The following is a 20,319-nucleotide window of genomic DNA, read 5'->3' on the forward strand; positions in this document are numbered from 1 at the left end:
AAAAAAAAAAACCTAAAAAACCAAAACAATAACATTTAAAAGCTTGGACCTGTTGTTTGTCTTTGGTTTCTTTTTAAAAGACATGTGGTAGGTGGAGGAACCTGGGAGGACAGTCAAGTTCTGAATAGTTCTTTAACAAACAATTTAGGTATCCCTTTAGGTTTTGTTTCCTACTTTTTGCTCTAATAGTTTAATTTATTTTAATTAGTTCCTGCCTTTTTTACAATGTTTTGTACCAAAAGTAACCAAACTTACTTCCTTCATCCATATCAACTCTGATCAATTAACTTTTAAATTTACTTACAAACTTCACTGCCAAACCCAAGAGCACCTCTCTCTCTTCTTTTTTTTTTTTTTAACTTGATCTGAAAAATGGAGGCAATTGTCTTTCTTAAGAAGAAACAAATAGAAATGACCACCATATGGAGTATTGGATGATAAGAAAGTATACAATGGAGGGCTGAGGAGGTGGAGGCAAAGGGACTGTTGCATTCTGGACACAGAGAGCCTTTCTAGAAAAGTCTCACTGTCAAAGTCATTGGAACATTTCATACAAACAAGGTCAAATATCCCACCATCCAATTTTATGTTTTTATTGCTCTCTTTTTCTAGGTTTTAATTTAAATAATAATAATAATAATAATAATAATAATAAAAAATAAAAATTCTGTTACCTATATGCATGAACTGTATTATATATATTATATGCAACTCAAGACAATTCCTTTTCAATGAATGTGGGCCAAGCAAGGCAAAACATTAGACACCTTTGCTGTGTATGGATATACAAGTATATAGAGCTGGGACTCATATTAGATTTCTCTTTAAAAGCTATTAAATTATACACTAACAGACAGCCTAAAGGAATTAAGATTCATGTATGGTCTGCTACTAAAAATGAGCCAGAATATAGGAGATAAGATTCAGATAATCTGCTATCTTTGAAGAACTGAGTGCATCCATGCTATTTACAATAGTACTTGTTTGGTCATCAAGATATATGAGAGAACTTTGACAGTGCACCCTCAGCAAGTTTACAGAGAACACCAAGCTGAGTGATGTAGTTGACACATCAGAGGCAAGAGATGCCATCCAGAGGAACCTGGACAGGCTTGAGAGGTGGGCCCAAGCCAACATCATGAAGTTCAGCAAGACCAAGTACAAGGTCCTGCACCTGGGTCAGGGCAATCCCAAGTACAAATACATGCTGGGCAGAGAATGGCTTGAGAGCAGCCCTCAACAGAAGTATTTAGGGGGTGTTGGTTTATGAAAGACTCAAAATGAGCTATCAATATGTGCTTGCAGCCCAGAAGGCCAACCATATCCTGGGTTGCATCAAGGGAAGCATGGCCAGCAGGTCAAGGGAGGTGGTTCTGCCCCTCTACTCTGCTCTTGTGAGACTCCACCTGGAGTACTCCGTCCAGTTCTGGAGCCTCCAATACAAGCATAACATGTAGTTGTTGGTCTAGAGGAGGGCCACAAAGATGATCAGAGAGCTGGAGAACCTTCCCTACGAGGGCAGGCTGAGAGAGTTGGGGCTGTACAGCCTGTAGAAGAGAAGTCTCTAAGACCATTTAGCAGCTTTCCAGTACCTGAAAGGGACCTACAGAAAAGAAGGGGAGGAACTTATTATAAGGACAGGCAGTGACAGGACAAGGGGAAGAGTGTAGATTTAGACTAGATATCAAGAAGAAACTCTTTACTGTGAGAGTGGTAAAACACTGGAACAGGTTGCCCAGTGAGGTGGTGAATGCCTCCTCCCTGGAAGTACTCACGGCCAGGCTGGATGGGGCTTTGAGCAACCTGGTCTAGGGGGAAGTATCCCTGCCTATAGCACAGGGGATGGAACTATACAGTCTCAAAGGTCCCTTCCAATCCAAACCATTCTATGATTCTACGATTCCATGATTCTATGATAATCCACTAAGGAGTGCTCTGACAGGCTGGCTGGAAATACCATTGTCTGAAAATGATTGTTACAGTGTGAAAAGGGTTAAATATCATCTATGAATGAAGAAATAATTGAGCATATTTTGCACTGTTTTCTTAATATGGAATGAGTAATTCATTGCTCAGTAAATGCTGTGCTGTTTTGGGAAAACAAAGATAAAAAAATCATTAGCAAAAGCCCTGTCAATATGAAAAAAAAGATAAAAAAGTCATTATTCACTATTTGTTTGCATTTGAAGTGACTCTAAGTTTTTTGAATTGGTGTCATAGGTCAGTTAAATTCAGTAGCAGATAAATATATTTTATCATAAGAGGGAATCTATCTAATGCTAAATTGCAGAGAGCAGAGACCACCTCGTCAGGATATATCCTAGGCAGAAGCAGTGATGAAGCTATCCAGTGGAGTTGACTCAGCCCTTTGCCATGCTAAAGCAGTTAAACTGAATTGCGTGCTGTTTGCTGTGTGGTGTGTTTCAGATGAAACAAAGAAAAGCAGCCCTATTGACTTTTCTGTAAACTATGGCCCACATCAGCCTATCTAGGCAAATGAACTTGAGTTTTCTGCTAGGTCGGTGTTGACTAAGTTACTTTCTCTGTTCATTGGAGAAAGTGCCACAGATTTCGTCTATGCTGAGTATAGGAACTGTCCCTGCTGACCATATTCTTAACTTTGCCTCTCCTACGTATTTTGGAGAATCATCAGAGCCTAAACTTAATAAATAATGAGATATGTGTCCAAGACTTCTTGATCACCAGTTCTTTTTCTGTACCTGGTAGCAGGCTTGTTAGATACTGCTTGCCAAAGGAAGAGCCAAATGGATATCATGCCTTGAATAGGTTGTGTATAATTCAGCACTCTGAGCAGCCATTAGGGTGAGCAATTATAACATATATATTTCCTGCACAAAAGAGAGCTCACATATAATTAGCTTTTCAGTAGTGGATCTGATGCCATGGGTGACTGTCAAGGAACTCATCATTTCAGATTGTGCACTGTTCCAAATCAAGTCTCTTTGAAGTATTTAAGAAAAAAAGTTCATCAGATAACATCAGATTATTGCTGTTTTTTCCATCACTTCTTACATAAAAGTTAGTGCACTAGTGAGAGTTAGTGCACTTTTTTCATAAGTTACAAGCTTTACTATCAACACATCCCATTATTTCTAAGTCTGAAATAGATTAAGACAACTTTGTCTGTGGGAATATAAAATAAATGCAGTCTGGGGAGGACATCAAAACTACTGAAGTCTGGTTTTCGCTGGATTTTACGTCCTATATTGTACAGATAAAACACCATCATAATAATGTCATATTTTCATCTCAAGCTTCTTTAACACTCTGCCCTCTGTTAGCTGGTGAGACGTTATAAGTGTTCTCAGCCACTGCTGACTGACTAGGTTATAGGAGAATCTGGATTAGGAGGCATCTCAGAAAGTCTCTAGTCCAACCTTCTGCTCAAATTGATGTTAACTACATAATTAAATCAGGGTGTTCTGGACTTTCTCCTGCTGGTCTTGAAAACCTCAAAGGATTGAGATTGCACAGCCTCTCTAGGCAACCTGCTGCCTTACCTGGCTACCCCCAAATGGAAAAAACTTTCTGTTACATTGTCACGGGGTTATCCTTAGATATAAGTCCGTGACAAGGGGGCACAGGCCCCAGAAAAAAGAAAAAAAAAAGGAAGGGATCCAAACGGTTTGCCACGAGCTGGCCAGCCGCGGGCCGCGTGCACTCCGGGAGAGGGTGAAGGGCAGAGAGCTAGCCAATAGTTTTAACCAAGAGAAAACACAATGGCAGCGATCTACGGAGGAATGGTAATTTACTGAATTTAACTAAATCAAAAAAATGAGAGAGACAAGAGTACCCAAAGTGCAAGTCAAACCACGATAGTGTGAGGGAAAGCACGTGCTTTCTCCGTGGCGAGATGAGGTGGCTGAGCCAGGGCCAGAGGGAGAGAGGCAGATGCTTGGGTCTTGTCCGGAGCTTCACCTCCTTTTCTCTTCCTCCCAGGTCCTCCGGAGATGCTGCCACCTCCCCACCCATCAGGATACTCAAAATACCCATAAAAAACAGTAAGCGGAACCAGAACATAAAGTCATTAGCTCCCACTGGTCCACAGGATGTTCTGATGTGGAATACTGACAACAAAAAATCACAAAACCACAACATACATCTACTCTGAATCTCTCATATATATGCTGACCTTTGTGCTCCTGCCCTGCACCATTTTGAGGAGCTTGGCACTATCTAGTCAAACAAATCTTGTATTGACAACACGCAGGCAGGATGACTGCTGCCAGCTCCCACTAAAGGTAGATCAGCCCTGGTCCTGCAGCTACTCCTCACAGGACAAGTGCTCTATCCTTGACATCCCTGGTGCCCTGTCATAAACTCTGCAGTACGCTAACATCTTTCTTGTCTCAGGAGGTCCAAGACTGGGTGAGATGTGTTCTAAAAAGTCCTGAGTAAAGATAGAAATTCATTTCTTCTGTCTACATTACTATGAGCAGAGCCAGGCTGCTGCTGCCCACCAGGACATGCAGCTCACTTGACTACTACGGTTGCTCCCAAACAGTACCCCCAGCCTATATCATTGCATAGTGCAACCTGTGCCAGCTAGCAGACATAGCTCCACACTCATGCTGCAGCCTGCCCATCAAGTATGTTCTGTTTTGGGACTCTCTCCTCTACCCAGCCACTGATTTTTCCCAAAGCAGGCGAACATTGTACTATGAGTGACTGAGCTGGTGAACACTGTCATGGAGTAATAAACAAAATGGTAATGACAACTAGGAATGGGATGGCAAGTTGTTTTCAGATGCATCTAATCTAGCTATTTAGATGATGCGCCACGTAAATCTTTGCTCTGGCAACTAATGCTCTGTACTGTAAATACTATGAACAGGATGGTGTTAAGTGCCAAGGAATTTTTTCATTCATTACATGACAGGATGACAGTTTACTTCAAAAACTTCCTGATGAAAGGGTTCCAAGTCTGGAATAACTTATTCAGTATAGATGCATTCCTCAATTTGTAGAGCTACAGTATATTATTTAGGATATATTTAAAATACAAAATACATATGTATATGCCATGGAATCCAGAAATATTACAAACTTTCTGTAAAGTGCAAACCCAAATCAGCATATTTAGCTTATGGAACCAGATGTAGAACTGTATAACTTCTACCATATCTACTACACAGTATGTGTGGAGAATAGTTTGGCCAACTGTAGTTAATGTTTAGTAATCCTAAATACTTAGGCTGTATTTATTGTCAGAAATCTTCAGAGAATTTTATATGCAGCAAAACAATAAGTGTATTGAGTTAAACCATCCAGAAGATTTTAGGACAAAGTCAAATTAGCTCCATCAGTTCCAAAGTGACTGAATAGAAAGAATTTTCTTGCAGAGATGGAGTAATAAGAGCTTTTCAAAAAGTCCATCCACTATTATCTCTTAGACCCATAAAATTTGAATGTTTTGTAATGAATCTGTGAAATGTATGAGTTAAATTCACGGAAAAATCTCATTTTTATTTTAGTGCTGTCTTCTTTAACAGTATTTTCTCTTTTGATAATGCATACATTTATGTAACTTAAATTAAGTCTCTGTTTCTGAATGTGATGTTACTTTCTTATTTTTTCCAGTAAAATGGGTAACTGATTGGTACTCCTGAAGGGTGCATTTTTCTGTTGTGTCTTGTCTTATTACCAAATAAGATGGCTCAACTATGGCGCTGACATGATGTAGTGTCGTTTGTATGTGCCATCAGTATATGCATTGGCTTTGGGGAGGATGTATTCTGTGCCGAAGCAGGAAATTTCCTCTGCTGGTTGAGGGGTGCCATTGTCCTCTGCTTGGCAGCACCATTCTGATGTTGTGGGGGTGGAGCCAGGATCAGTAAAGGGATCACCCTGTGTGTATAAAATCTTAAAATAAGGAGTGCAGTGACACAGGGGCAGAGCAAATAGGACAAGCAAACAAGACGTAGCCCGACAGAAGGGTGTGGCGTGGCAGTTTGAACGAGCAGTTCACACAGGCCAGGTGAACAGGGAGGGCAAGAAGGACATAGTACCTCTGTTCACTCAGGAGACTTGCTTATCTATAGGCTGCCTCCCAAGCAACAAATCTAGCCATGGTCTTCATTAGCCAGAAAGCTCTGGCAAGAAAGAATGTAGAGACTCACATGGAGTGCCTGGCTAAAAAAGTGGTGGTTTAAGTCTAAGTTTAACAGGCTGCAGCGAGCGCCCGAGCCTGTTGCTGCCAGTTAAGGGAAGCAGAGATTCCATCTGTTCGAGGTGTGAGCAGGTGGATGATCTGCTCAGTATGGTGGCGAAACTCAAGGAGGAGGTAGAGAAATTAAGAAGTATCAGAAAGTAAGGGAGATCACACTGCATGTGCAGGACAACTGAAGGATCGGGCCTAGCCAGCATGGGTTCACAAAAGACAGGTGACCAGCTGATCTCTTTCTACAATCGAGTGACCCAGCTGGTGGATGAGGGAAAGGCTGTTGATGAACTCTACCTAATCCACAGCATTATCCTGAGGGAGCTTGCAGTCCATGACTTGGACAGATACACGCTCTGCTGAATAAAGAACTGGCTGGAGGGCTGGGCGCAGAGAGTGGTGGTGAATGGGGTTAAATCCAACTGGCAACCAATCACAAGTGATGTTTCCCAGGAGTCAGTACTGGGGCCTGTCTTGTTCAATATCTTTATTGATGGCCTGGATGAGGGCACTGAGTGCATCTTCAGTAAGTTTGCAGATGATGCCAAGTTGGCTAGAAGGGTCAAACTGCCTGGCAACAGGAAGGCCCAACAAAGCGAACTGGACAGGCTGGATAGCTGGGCTGAGGCCAATGGGATGAAGTTCAGCAAGACCAAGTACCAGGTCTTGCACTTCGGCCACAGCAATCCCAAGCAATCCTGCAGACAGAGTGGCTGGAAAACTGTAGAGGAAATAGACCTGGGGATACTTGTTAACTCTCAGCTGAACATGAGCCAGCAGTGTGCCCAGGTGGCCAAGAAGGCCAATGACATCCTGGCTTGTATCAGAACTAGTGTTGCCAGGAGGAGCAGGAAGTGATTGTCCCTTTGTACTCAGTCCTGGTGAGGCTGCACCTTAAGTATTTTGTTCAGTTTTGGACCTCTCACTAGAAGAAAGACATTGAGGCAACTGGAGCAAGTCCAGAGAAGGGCGAAAAAACTGGTCATCAACTGCCATCGTACTCTTCTATCCAAGGTCCATCCCCTCTTCTTCCTGCTATATGCACCTCTCCCTTCTATTGAGATATTTTAAAAGGCAAAGGAAGTCTGTAGCCAAGTAGTTCCTGCTAGTTGTTAAAGTCAATTGTGAGCAGAGAACTTCCTAAAGAGCAAGGAGTTCAAACTTTTGTGACACAGACTCATTTTACTTATCTTCCAGTATTTGAGGTGAAATTGTGGCAAGTGCATAAGATACTTTAAAATCTCCAGGATTCATAGTGGCCCTCAGAAAATATTTCAAACATTATTAGAAGTGATGAAGATAGTTTGTCCCATGAATTTACATTGTTATTGTTATTATTAACTTTCTTATGACTGTTGTTATTTAGAAGATCTTGACATCAGTGTTCAATCCCCTCTGTGTTTAATTAGTTGTAGACCAGCCAATTTGTTTTAGAGTGGAGATGAGAGGTCTCAGGATTGGGCACAAAATTCCTTCCTTACCTTTCGTGAGTAAATTTAACTACCAGAGATCTTGCAATGCTTTGGAAATGTTAACCAAGTTAATCAAGAAGAGGGTTGCTATTTATTTGAAAATCCAGAATATTAAAACCTAACTGAGAAGGGAAGTCATTCAAGCTGGATTATCTGTGCTCAGTGTTGTACTGTATTTGTAAACGCTATGCTTCAGCCTTTCTTTACAAAATACTCGTTTCTTGATCATACATTTTCTGATGAACTGCAAAGAGGTGTTCTTTCTCACACTATGTTGGGATGGCAGCTAACAATGGATGCTATAATCTCTAGCCAAAGCAATACAAGCAAATAGATACAATTCACTATTAATTCTTTGTACTGCTCTGCCAGCCAGAGTTGGAAAGCCAATTTTGCACCCTTCAGAGTGAAAACAAAGATAACCCTGCAGGTAGGATGATAAGTTTGTAGGTTGAATTAATCCTTCAAGGAGAGCAGAATCTGTTTCACCTATCAGACAGAAGTGCTCTTGTTCAAGAAGCAGGATAAATTAAAGTCAAATCACAAGGAGGAAAACCAGACAGAATATTACAAGTCAAACCCACTGGCTATAGTTCTCCTTCCCCCGAGAATCAGGCTGGACTACAATTCTTCTAATTAACCGTCACAAGAAGGGAGCAGGAGCCAGTGACACTGCTCAGCATCTGCCCAAGGAACCTCTGCAGCCTGGCTTCTTAAGGGGTTTCTTAACAAGGAAATAAAGCAGACAGTGCTGCATCTTCCATGAATCACCACCGCCATCTTGCTGATCGAGCTTTTTACCCACTCTGAAAACCACCTGGTTCCCTCCATCCTTCCCTCTCTCTCTCTCTCCCTTCCCCTCTCTCTCAGTGGACTGTAGTTATTCTTCATTCTCTGATGGAAGCACTTCAGGTGATACATTTGATGCTGGTTCAGAAATTTGCATAACATCCTTCCCTGACTGTGCTGCCATTTGTCTCCCTATCTGCTTGCTTCAGACAGCTCCTTACCTAGTTCTTGATTTACTACTTTTTGTAATACTATACTTCAGTTTTTTGGTTTTTTTTATAAGAATGAGAATTCAGTGGATCAAACACTGTACACATTTTTTTTTCAAAGTGCTAATTTCTATTTTCAAATCTCACTGAAGCCCACTAAACTTCAGATTCCTGTATCACTTCAGTGTTCTGAAAACTGTCCTCTGGCTTATTCTCTTTAGTAGGAGTTACAGTCCTTTTTCCAGAAGCTAATAGTTTAAAATTAAACAAGAGAGCAAAATAATCAGTGTCAGCCTCATTTCATAGAAGGGAACAGTTAAAGATATATTAAAGAAGAATTTTTCATACATGACTGAGCCTGTCATTAAAAGCTAGTCACTGTGGGTGGAATCCTTTCCTCACTGAGATTAATGAATAAATTTTCCCTGAGATGGGAACAATTCAGGCTAAGGTCTCATCCCATGGACAGTGGCTGAGAATCCTTGTCAGCCTTTTCATTGCTCAGATGAAGTCCTAAATCTGTAATTTCATTAAAAATCTATACCTACACATAGATTTGTAATTTACTTAGTACACGACATATGCAACATATATTTGCTATCTGACTACAGGATCATGGTGCTGGGAGAAAGGCTGGTTCAGTCAGATGTTTGCAAATTACTACTAAGTGAGCATTAGCCTTTGTGCTGCCTTGTCAAGGCCTGCTTGGAAATGTCCATAAATTGCCTTTAACTAATGTGCCTAGTTTCCCACCCCAGTTCTAGGGCTTTGTGTCATCCTTTTTTTCCTTTCTTTCTTCTTTTTTTCTGAAAATATATTTTCTCTCCCTCACACAGGAATTGGTGAAGGTCAAACGTCAGTCTGTCTTTTTATACCAGACAACGTAAAATCTATAATGATGAACTCTATATTGAATGCTTGTCTTAGCTTAAAATGGTTCTAACTTTGGCTTTTCACAAACTGCTATTGATCTCCACCTCCAAAGCAATATTTCCTTTAGTGTAGTAATTCCATAAACACAACTGAGTTTGGTGAACCTTTGAATCTTCATTTGATCAAAAGTTTCAAATCTATCAGATAAATCACCCCATAGCTCTCAGTGCCAGCTTTGAAGATATTCAATCATTTCTCTTTGAACACTTAATCAAACACTGTAATTTTATCTAAATTTTGTTGGTATGTTTCCATGATACCTGTTATATGTAGACTGTCCTCGGTGCAAATAGTGATTCACATTTAGCATTACAAGAAAAGAGATTATCTACTTAATAACTTCAGTTTCTTCTATTGTTCTAATTTACGGTCATTGACAGCTATAATTTCAAGAGGACAGAAAGGGTAAAATCTGACTGATGGTTCTTGAAAAACTGGATTGGTAATTTATAAAAAGGACTACTTATAAAAGCTTCCACTCAAAGTTTGCTTGCGAACATTTGAATTGAGTGAGATTAACCTGTTACTGGCACAAAAGGAAGCAGCACTGCCTAGCAATTCAGATGCATGACATGGAACTGATTCCTAGGTTCTTTTCTTGGCTACTTGATGTTCAACAGTACAGCTATTTGTGTAAGTTGCTGCTTTACCTTCTCTAGTGGGAGCTAAAGCTACTTCTTAAATTTGGTACCAAAGACCAGTCTCTAGTGCTAGCATTTTCATTGGTATCACTGTTATTCACCTTACTGCAGCAAGTCCTTTCTTTGCCTACAAAATTTATTACCTGGAAACAGTATTACAGAGTTGAATACAATTATTTCTTTTTCTGGAGAAATTAACCTCTCCTTAGATTGAAAGTGCATTTCTTTTACTGCAAATCTTTTAATTGTTTGCTACAATAAGAGTTCAAAAATTTGTCATGCAAAACACCTTCTAAAGATGAGCACAAATCAAAAACTCCGGAATCATCTGTTAGGCATTAAGAATATGGATATATTAGTGATACCAGTTTTATGGCACTTCTTAGTTTTACCTATTTCTGAGGCCTCTTCTGTATTCCAGAAAGACCATCTTTCTGCTTCTGCCCCACAGAGACAAGCTTGTCTATATTTCTCTGCTCCATAGGCACAGTGCCCTAATCTGAAAGATATGGCCCAGTTAAAGGAGCTTTTTTTAGTTTGAATTTAACTTTGAACTTTGCTACTTACACTTCAGACCCAGAGAAAGGCACTTTGCGCCTGCGATTCTGTCTGTCTTCCAATTATTTTTCTAAATCTCTGCCTTCTTCTTTCAATCTTTGCTTCTTTATACCATTGGAATATCACAGCTATTGCCAATATTACTACTGTCAAAAGAAGACAGTAACTTATGTCCAACTTGAAAAAAATGTAATTGCTTTGACAAGGATTGTGATTTCCATTGTTAAACACTGCATTTTTGTCTTCTAAATCTAAATCACTATTGGCCATTTCTTGTTCTCTCTGATATTCCTGCAATCTCCAAAGACTTTCTCTGAATTTAAGAAAATGTCTAATTGCCCAAATACAAAGGAAAGACCATGATTAAACTTAACTTAATCAGAATATTGTTATGATCTTGCAATTATTTTCCGAGTTTTCAGTTTTTCCCAGCAGTTTTCAGCAGTTTTAAATAAATAAATAAATAAATAAATTGGAGGGACACAGGGAGGCTCAAAAAGTGGGTGCATGAGAATCCAGTCAGATTCAGCAGGGACAAGTGAAGGATGTTGCACTTTGGTCAGGGCAATACAAGATATATGTTTATAGTCTTTGAGAGCTCCTTCAGAGCAGCTTTGCAGAGAGGGACTTTAGGGTTCTGATGGATGAAAGCTGGACATGAGCCAGCAGTGTGCACTTGCAGTCCAGAAGGCCAACTGTATCATAGGCTGCATCAAAAGAGGCAACACTATCAGGGCAAGGGAGGTGATTGTCCCTCTCTACTCTGTCCTTCTAAGGCCTCATCTGGAGTACTCATCTGGAGGCCTGAGGCTCCCAGAACAGGAAAGATGCATAGCTCTTGGAGGAGGTCCAACCTGGGCCATTCTGTGATTCTGTGTAGCTCTGTGGCTTGTTATGCATCATTAAGATTCTGTGTTTTAAGCCAACCACTAATATCTTTTTCAAAATTCAGGCAGCATGCTTTTATATTTTGAACTTCCCACTCAATGTCAGATGTGTTGAAAAGTCTGGGTTTTTTAACTTGAGGTTGGCAGCCTGTTTGCATTCCTCAGTAACTTTCTTGTCAAGTGTCAAAGAGATCTAGAAATAGAAGCAAAGAGAGCTAACAGACCCATTTTAATTTTTTCTATGGATGTTTCTCCTGTTATAATACAAGGATGACATAAGGAGATGTCCGTATCTGTCATCCATTTATTATCCTGATATATTTTAGATAGATAATACAAGAGTGTTTAACTTCTGAAGAAAGCTTCATGGTATTTAGTCAAACACTTCTATTGCTAAACTTGTGTTCAGTAGGCTGGTTTTCTGTTAACTTTTATTTCTTCAGTAACATTTTTTATACTATTTTCTGATTTCATTTAGTTTTTCTTCTTTTCTTTTAGATGTGTAGACCCCTTAAAAATATTAAGTCCCTGTATATTTTGTGTTGAGAAGAGATGGGTAAGGAAAACTGAGGTAATTGTGTCTTATGTACTGACAAAGAATACACATAGGAACTTATCCATAGAAAACAGATGTTACTGCTTCCAGTGTTCAAACCTAGTTTGATTTTTCTTTTCTTGTGTTCATATTCAAGACTGAAAATAATGTGCTGCCACAGTTAATCCTGGGTGGGCTATCAGATTGGCCTGTTGCACACTCAGTTTTCCTAACTGTTTGCATTAAACATATTTCCTCAGGCTTTTATCACTGTAGTTGCCCTCATTAAAGCCCTTCTGATTTATTTTATATTTTGGGTAACAGCTAGAACTTTTCCACCAGCACCAACGTCATGTATAGAATAAATCTCAGCCTAACAGAAGAGAGGCACCAACAGCACTAGAGCGGTGTGCACAGCTGCAAATCTGGCCTCTCAGTGCTGATATAAAACAGCACTCATATTACTCCCTCGATTCCTTCCTTGGTAATGCTACTGTTTATGTACTTCCAAACAGCAACCAGCTTCTTTTGCAGCAGTGGCTTCACACTTTGTCCTCATTTGGAACTAACAGACTCAAGTCTCTTGATTAAGCCATGGTGGAATGGAGCACTACAGTTCTGTTTCATTGGATGCAGCCCCAACCTGCAATACCACAACAGCCTCTTCTCCAGCAAAGCACCATGAGTACATGGTTGACTTGCTCTTGCCCTCGCTACAGTCCAGTTGCACTTCTGCTATTTTGACTGCTCCTCTTAGTGTGCCTGAGGCTGTGGCTCAATCTGATTGTCCAGTGTTAGACATTTAAATCACTTTAATTGAGAGCTAATCAAGTAGCTTTTACTTGAATTTTGTTTTTACTCATATCACAGTTCTGGCATGGCTCGGCTTACATTTGTGACTAATGGGGCAGAAAGGCCCAGGACCCACATCTCAGGGAGAAGGAAAAGGTAGGGAAGTAGGCCTAGTCAGAAAAAAAAAATAACAGCAGCAACAAGCTAGGGAAGAAAACTAATTTACTAAATATGGTGGTGGAATGTGAGATAGCACAACATAATACAATAATTGGAACTGAAGCTAATAAATCAAATAAATGAGAGAGAGAGTGTGTACAATATCAAAGGTCTTACTCTAATGCTGTAGGTGAGACGGCTAGGGAGATGTGCAGAAAGAAAGAGCTTGGTCTCATGACTCCCAGTCAGTTTTCTATCTTTCCCTCAAAACAGAAAATGAAAACATAATATTGAAGTCTTCTGTGACCTGTAGTAGAATCTTCTCTTCTGAGACCAGAGCTGCAGTATTAACTCCAACTACCTGCATCATGATATGACATGGAATACCGGTAACAAATCATAAAACCACGACAACTCAGTATGTTTAAAATTAGTAGATTCCTGAGCACTTGATTACTCTTAACATCTTATAATTCCTTAGGCATACAAAGTTTACAACTTAAGCGTTGTGTTTGTTAGCAAGTGGAATTTAGGCTCTTTAACCACAGGTACCAACTGGGGCATTGAGAATTAGAACCTCAGTAAAGGTAAAGACATGAAAAATCCATTTATGTGTAATTATTGTTCTTACACTGCACTACTGTTTCAGAAACATGCAACTCAACTGCTTTATGATGACCAAGGAAGCTATCCCCTGAGGTAAAATGAAGAAAGTTGTTGGGCACATATTTAACCAATTCCACCCATGGAAATCACACCCTTTAAGTTGTTTCATTGCATTAGTCAAGGAGAGCTCCTGAGAAAGTGCTACCAGAAGTCACACAGTTCAGCTACTGCAAGACAATCTGTACTGAATCCTGCATAGAACTTGGCTTTAGCATAATTTCAAATTCTGTTATGTTCCTGGAGTATCAGAGAAGGGAAGAGGTCTTAATGCATTCCCTAGCTAGGTGGATGAGAGTTTTTCTGTGTAACTCATTAGTGATTTCTATTTTTCTCTGTAAAGGTGGCTTCTGTATGATCTTAATGAAGCTGATGTAAAGGAGTTAGCCCAAGCTCTAGGGTGGAAGACTGCTATATGAGTCTAGCAGCAGAATCTGCTGTCTGGCATTGTTACACCTTATAAGAGGTATTGCTCAATTGCCATATCTAATGTCATGATAATGACTGTCTTAACTATATTCTCGGTCAAAATTTTCTGCATTTATATATCTATCTGTTTACATGCATACATATATAAAATGCAGATGCACACACTCAAACTTTTTTGTGTTATAGTACAAGTGTGGCATAGGGAGGATATTTTGATTTCTCTTTTTTTTTTGAAAGAACAAATACAGCATTTGCCTACCCTAAGTCAGGAAGTACAAATGGATGCTTACCAAGGTCTGCCCTCTTTTTGAAATTCCAAATTGAGTCTCCTGCCAAAGGCAAGAGTGTCACTTCTTGTTGACTTACCATGGTGCATGGATGCAATACCCCAGGTAGAAGATCTAACCTGTAGGTGAAAGAAAAAACTTGAGCTACAGCTTTCAGATACTGGTGGTAATAATACAGTGTTTTGTAGAAGTGCAAGACATGGACAGAACAGAGATGAAGAGAGCTGTATGTTAAATTATCAGTTATAGGATGTGCCTTTCTAGGACAAAATACCCTATAATCTGCGGTCACTTTATAAGCAGTAATTAAGTCACAAAGCATTACTGTGAAGTGTAAAAGAATAATTATATCCATTTAACAGATGTCTGAATGGAAACAAAGCAAAACAGTAGCCATTAGTCCCCTGGAGAGCAGACTGAGTTTATTTCTGATTCTGCTATATGTTAGCCTCTTTCATAACCTAGCATATTCTCTTCCAACTGCATTGTTTATGATTATTGCTCATTCAATGAACTTTCTTTAAACTACAGCATTTGAGTGGGTGTTTTAATTCATCCTCATCATCCAAAAAGTGAATGCTAGGTTTTTCCTCTTTGTAGATTTTCTCTTCTGAAAGTGCTATTTTTCCCTCAGGCAACAACCTCAGAAACATTCTATTGACAACATATGGTGAAATCCCCACTCACACTCCAAAAGAGAGGTGGATTTTCAGCATTGCTGCCCTGATAAAACGAGTTCTCTGCTCTGGACAAGTGAGGAACAAATTTTTGAAAAACATTCATGGTGGCAAGTAACTGTTCCATTTCCTATAGTTTCTTGTTGCTAGGCATTTGTTGCGTCTTATTTTAGTCATGGTTCAAATATTTTATAATGCAGTATGCTAACTTTCAAGAAGAATCAAAATGTTTTGTTTTGTTTTCCTATATCTCTGGTCTGTATTTTACAGTCCAATTCCATTTTACACATCTAATAAATCCTTCCCTTAATCTGAAAAAACTATTTTTCGTAATTTTGCTGTGAAAATTTAACATCACACCCACTGTCAGAGGTCTATTTGCCCTGAAGAGAAATTGTCCTAAATGCCTGAAGCCCCTAACTAGAAGCTGTTCTTATCTGCACTACTGTAAAGCTCTCAAGTCTCTTAAGAGATATTGCACTAGCTTCCACATTACACAGATATTACAGGGAAATGGTAAGATTCTATCCCTGAAGAATCTTCAGCCTTCTTGTTAGTTGCCCAATACCTATGCTCCTTACTTTTTAAAAATTTTTTCTCTCTCATCCATATGCAGTCAATTCTTCTTTCCTGTTTAGCTCTTTTTCCTTGTAGGATTCATTTCTGTTGTGGTAGTTTATGAAAGCAGCAGATAGGTTATTCTGGAACTGTATAAATCTCACAGTCCCAACTTGAACTATTTACAGCTTAAGATACAGGCTTGTATCTGAGGTGATTTTATTTGAAGAGGGAATTGTGCATGAATATGAATTGAAGATAGTAAAGCATGGCTAGTTTTAAACTAGCCTGACTGTGAAATCAAGCTTTCAGACTCATTCCTATGTCTCTTTATTTACTTTGTCCTTATAGCCATGTAATTTTACATACTTTGAGAAAATGAATTTCGACTTACGCTATCATTAATAATAACAGAAATAAATGCAAACTGCACATTGCACAAGTAAACACTACAGGATGTGGCCATTGGAGGACATACTGCAATGCAAGTTGGATATTTCAGACACTGAAAAAATTGTGAGGTCTGGGTTTTTATTTTGACTGGTTTTTTTTGTATGTTTCTCTTTGTTTTTTTTTTGTTTGGTAGTCTAGGGTTTTTTTGTGTTTTTTTTGTTGTTTGTTTTTTTTGTTTTTGTTTTGTTTTGTCTTTTCATTTTTTTAATTATTATTATTTCTCATTTTTTTTCTAAAGAACCTAAGATGTTTTGGGGGCCTGTTACTCTAAGATGAATTATGTGACACAATTAGTTTAGCTGGGAGGAGCAGTTGCCTGAAGCCATAAGGACATAAAGTTCATGCAATTGAATTTGGATTTCAAAACCAGACTCTTACACAAGATGTACATCCTGCCTCCTGTGTGGGTGGAGGCAAGAAGCAAGGCTCCTAATTCACCTAGGATGGTAGGATGTGAACTGTGACAGGAACTCGACACTACAGTATGTACTGCAACACTGAGAAGAGGAGGAGAGAGATGTCCTCACGAACCTGACAAATGGCAAAGGGTTTTATGGTTAGTGCTGTGGGTTTTGTTAATGGTTCCAATGGTAATTGTAACACCTGCCAATAAAAGCTGACTTCGGCTTTGCTTTCCTAATTTCTACTTAATTTTCCTCTTGTTCTTTTCTTTCTCTTACTTCAGGCCTGGTTGTTTCTTTTGTATTGTTTTATTTTCTCTTCTTTCTATTTCCTTTCATGGGCAATATCAAGCAGCTGTTCCTACTGTGGGTGCCTGATGAATACTGCTTCTCATTTGCCACATCTCTCCAGGACTCTCATGTCATTAACATGTGTTTCTTTTTCTTTAACTGGTAACTAAAAGGCACATTAACCAGATCCTTCCATGTCATTCATAAAGCAAAACTGCTATTGTCAAGGCAACAAAAAAAATGGTCAAGGCTTTGACTTTCCCCCCTCCTCTTCCTCTTTCCCCCCCAACCCCACCCCATCTCTTCCCTAGTAGGATGCGAGGAGTCCTGTCCCTGTTACAGATCACCTACCAGCTGCTGCTAACAGCACTTTCCCTTGCCAGCCTGTTGGCAATGCATCTATTAGCAAGTTAACAGTATACTTAGTGCCTCTTTGTTGAATGCGTGTGAAAAGTTTGTACTCCGAAACTTACGTGAGCACAGCATTTTAGCCATTGGTTATCTTTTCCCATTCCTTCCTAAAGGGAAGAGAAACTGTTTCTGCCCATAACTATACCTGTGGTTTTCTCTGTTTCTCTAAGACTGCACTCTAATTTCTGAACTATATTTAACACTTATAGTTCACTCTGTGTTCATCCTCCTCCAAAGTGTTGTTTTTGTACATGAAAACAAGTCGTTATTAATGTAATCGTTAAGACTGTAGCTGCAGGAATGTTTGTCATTCTACATATTAAATATCTTACTAAGACAGAGTTCACTCCCCAGTTAGTTTATTTTGGCAGACGTTTTTTGGTGGGCAGTAAGGAGGGTCGAGAATTTTATTGCATTAGAAAGCTTTGATAAGATATTCAAAGAGCCTTATGGAAGATGATACTAAATCTAAAGATCTATTTTTAATAAGTAGAAATTTAATCAACTGTTTTTCCCTAGAGTAGTAATATAGCAGGCTTCAGCAGGTGTGTTAATAATGCAATAGCAAAATAAAAAGTCAGGTCAGCCATTCACTAGAAAAATAAGTGAAATGCAGAGCAAACAATGTAATAGCCATTAATTTACATTCACCAACTATATTTGTCATGGAAGTAGATGAGGACATTGGAAAAACAAGTTATTTTTGGCTCTTCTATGCAATATCACAGGATAGCTAATGCAACGTATTTAGGAGAACTATGAATGCATATTGGATAAATTTATCTCTGCTATAGCCTTGCAGAAATATAGAAAGAATTCAGTCCTATATCTCACTTCATGAAAAAGGATAAAATTAGAATAGTTCATTAAACACCATTTGAAGTTTTAACAAATCTGATAATGAACTAGCATGAAAAAACTTCACAAGGAGAATAGAACAAAATACAGACTTCAACTAAATTTCACTTAAAATACAATTCAGAATCTACAGTTATACATTTCTATTCAAAGTAGTATTTGATGACTTGTGCAATAACATAAATCTATGCAAACTCAAAACAAAAGTATAATTTCTTGAGTACTGATTTCTGCAAGGCTTCTGTGCTTGGCGCTAGGATTTTCATGTTTTAAAAACACAAGCGTGTGGAAAAAATGTAGATGAAAAATTCTGCCTGAACCAAGTTTGTGAGTCAGAATTAGGAATCAGACCAGTAAAGGACATCCAGTAGTTGGTGTCTGCTATAGGCAGCCTGATCAAGGGGAGTCTGCTGACAAAGCCTTCTTGCTTCAGCTAGAAGAGCCATCATGCTCACAGGATCTCAGCCTGATGGGGGATTTCAAGCATAGATATCTGCTGGGAAAACAGCATGGTCAGCTGCAACCAATCCAGGAGATTCCTAGAGTACAATGATATAACTTCTTGGTCCAGTTATTGAACAGACCAACTACAGGTAGAGCATTATTGGGCCTGATGCTCACCAGATGTTTCAGGGTATGTTTGGATCTGAGAGACAGGATGTCTCAGGAGCACAGGTAAGCAAACACTGCATTCAGAGCAGCACAGAGGATTATGAGTTTTATTTGGCATACACACTCACACACAGGCGTTCATTTTAGATAATCCCAGTAAGCAGCAAGCAAAAATTACAAAAGCAAGCACACTATTACTTACTGATCCTTGAGAGACAACAAACCGCTGAAAAGGGGAAAGAACGAACATGCCAGCAGTGGATTCGATAGATAGTGCCAGCAGGGCATCCCTTGCTTCAAAGTGCACTTTCCCTCTCTTCCTCACCGCAGCTTCTTTCATGCTTTATTCTCCCCAGGGTCTGCAGGGATTTTTCCACTTGCACACTGTACCCCTGCGGCCAATGCGTGATACAAAACCCAAGTAAAACACCTGCTTTCAAAACAAGCTCTTGCAAAAGCAAGATAAACTACCAAGGTCAGCTCTCTCTACAAAACAATATTTGCTGTAGACACAAATGTCACTTCCCTTAAAACTGTTCCTGAGGCTCCCAACACAGGAAGGATGCAGAGCTGTCGGAGGAGGTCCAGAGGAGGCCCACAAAGATGATCTATGGGCTGAAGCACTTCTCCTGTGAAGAAAGTTTGAAGGAGTTGAGCTTGTTCATCCTTGGGAAGATAAGGCTCTGGGGAAACTCCACTGAGGCTCTCCAGTATTTGAAGGGAGCTTATAAGCAGGAGGAGAACCAACTTTTTACATGGTCAAGTAGTGATAGGACAAAGGGGAACGGCTTTAAACTAAAAGAGGAGAAATTTAGGCTAGATGTTAGGAAGGAATTCTTTACTCAGAGGGTGCTAAGACACTGGAACAGGCTGCCCGGAGAAGTTGTGGGGGCCCCATCCCTGCAGGCTAGGTTGGATGGAGCCCTGGACAGCCTGGGTTGGGCGTCCTGCCAATTGCAGTGGATTTGAAACTAGCTGGTCTTTAAGGTCTCTTCCAACTTAAGATATTCCACGATTCTTTGATTCTGTTTTCGTAGTATTCTGATGCTGTAGTGGTCTCAAGTGGAGTTCTGTGGGCAGTTTTGAGTAGATTATTTAAGATTGACACTGTTGGGCATGACAGCAGATAGTAAATATATCTGAATAAGCAAGGGTTATAAATTTTGGAGAAAGGAGCAGTTAAGTGTTAGCACTGAAACTTCAAATGTGTAGCAGCCTGCTGCAAAGAGAAGAAGCATAGCTTGCTTCTCTTTTTCCACAGTGAATAGAACAAAGGGTGGATTTAAACTGCCTCAAGTGAGATTTATACTAACTATTAGGAAAACAAATAATGACGGTTAAGCAATATAATATGCTGCCAAACAAGAGTAGAGGTCCTTAATCACCATGTGTTTTAAAGAACAAGTTCTTTCCCTGAAAATGTTTAGGCATGAGTAATACAGCCTCGGGATGTGGCAGACTATTTTATATGATTTTATCCTACTTACATGCACACATGCCATGCATCCTATGAATATTAATGT

At 39.5% G+C, this 20,319-nt stretch overlaps 1 long non-coding RNA gene across 2 annotated transcripts in view; it reads right to left on the reverse strand.

Annotated features, from left to right (window-relative positions):
• LOC109366541 overlaps positions 1-19,414 on the reverse strand; it is a 60,610-nt gene extending 41,196 nt beyond the window's left edge. For both annotated transcript variants that reach the window (XR_004159092.1, XR_004159091.1), the window contains exons 1-2: positions 18,999-19,414; positions 14,615-14,654 (exon numbers count right to left, since the gene is read on the reverse strand). This is a non-coding gene — a long non-coding RNA (uncharacterized LOC109366541). The remainder of the gene's footprint in view (positions 1-14,614; positions 14,655-18,998) is intronic.
• Positions 19,415-20,319: the final 905 nt, after the last annotated feature.

The sequence above is a fragment of the Meleagris gallopavo genome, chromosome 3 (assembly GCF_000146605.3).
Source record: "Meleagris gallopavo isolate NT-WF06-2002-E0010 breed Aviagen turkey brand Nicholas breeding stock chromosome 3, Turkey_5.1, whole genome shotgun sequence".
Classification (NCBI taxonomy): domain Eukaryota; kingdom Metazoa; phylum Chordata; class Aves; order Galliformes; family Phasianidae; genus Meleagris; species Meleagris gallopavo.